Consider the following 1832-nt stretch of genomic DNA (forward strand, 5'->3'; position numbering starts at 1 on the left):
CTTTCCACCACGCCTTGTTCGTTTCCCAGAGTTAGGAGTCTCTCATGTTCTGTCAAGACACAATTATTAACTGGTATTCTAATTTTTGAATTTTCTCCTGTTATTCCCCCCTAACATCTACTACATCTCTTTTTCTCACTGGCTGGCATTCGCTGAGCTCACCACACATGGCAGGCATACTCCTGCCTCAAGGCCTTTGTAGATGTAATTAAATTAAGGATCTTGAAATGAGAAGATCAACCTGGATTATCTGGGTGTGTTCTAAATCCATTGACTTGTGTCCTTATAAAAGACACACAGAGGAGAAGGCAATGTGAAGACTGAGGCAGGGATTGGAGAGATATGGCGGCAAGCCAAAGAGGCTGGCAATCACCAGAGGCTAAGAGACCTGGAATGGAGCTTTCCCTAGAGGTCTTTTAGAGGGAGCCTGGCCCTACTGACAGCTTGATTTTGGACCTCTAGATTACAGAACTGTGAGAAAATAAATTTCTATTGTTTTAAACCACCCAGTTTGTAGCAGTTTGTTACAGCAGCCCTGGGAAACTACTGCACTGCACCATTCCATCTATGTAACATAGCAAACTGACAAAATTATAGACACGGAGAATAGATTAGATGTGGCCAAGTGTTAAGAATGGGATGAGGGTGGTGGCTTGCTGAGTACAAAGGGGTACCACAGGGATGCCTGGGTGGTTTGGCGGTTGAGCATCTGCCTTTGGCTCAGGGCATGATCCTGGAGTTCCCAGGGGTCCCACTTGGGGTTCTCTGTATGGAGCCTGTTTCTCCCTCTGCCTAGGTCTCTGCCTCTCTCTCTGTGTCTCTCATGAATAAATAAATAAAATCTTTTAAAAGGAGATCTTTGTGGAGACGGAACTTCTGTCTGCATGTAAATCTGCAGATATCCGAATAAGGATTTCCTTCTCTGTGGATTATACCAATGTCAATCTCCTTGCTTCGATTTCATATTATAATTATATAAGATCTTCTCATTAGAGAAAAGTGGGAAGGAAGAGAGTACAGGACCCTTCTGTACTATTTTTGCAACTTCCTGTGAATCTGTAATTATTTTTTTCATTTAATTTTTAAAGATTTTATTTGAGAGAGATAACACATGCACTTGCACACACATACACGGGAGCGTGGGGTGGAAGAAAGGACAGAGGGCGAGAGAGACGTAGGCTCCCCACTGAGCAGGGAGCTTGATTTGGGACTAGATCCCAGGACCCTGGGATCATGACCTGAGCCAAAGGTAGCTGGTTAAACAACTGAGCCACTCAGGTGCCCCTGTAATTACTTTAAAACAAAAAGTTGAAAGAAGTAATTTCACTTCTTTCTTCTTACTATTTTCAGTTGCAGCTACTAGAAAACTTTAAATGACATACGTGGCTTGCATTATATTTCTATTTGATCAGGGCTGCTCTAGAATGTTATTTTCCCCTGTAGGGCTCTGTAAAGCTGAACAGTCTCCTGCCCTGAAATCTCAGCCTCACCTTCTATAATTGCAGTAAAAACAATACAAGCCCGGGAAGTAAAGTCATAAGAGGAGGGAAAGTACAAGCTGAGTCAGACAGACCTGGGTGGAATCCTGGCTTTGCCATTTAGAGTCAGACTTCAAGCCAATTCTTTAACCTCCCCCCCGGCCTACCTCTCTTAGCCTGGACAATCAGAATAATAATGCCATTTTTTCAGCAGGACTCCTGTGAGGACAAAATGAGATCACGGAAGTACCTGACACAAATTGAGTGTTCATTAAATGTCAGTTTGTTGCCTTTCTGTTACAAGTTTCTCACGTCACATTCGATCTTGGATGTTTCCAGAAAAGGGAAGAAGAG

The sequence above is a fragment of the Vulpes vulpes genome, chromosome 2, assembly GCF_048418805.1.
Source record: "Vulpes vulpes isolate BD-2025 chromosome 2, VulVul3, whole genome shotgun sequence".
Taxonomy (NCBI): Eukaryota; Metazoa; Chordata; class Mammalia; order Carnivora; family Canidae; genus Vulpes; species Vulpes vulpes.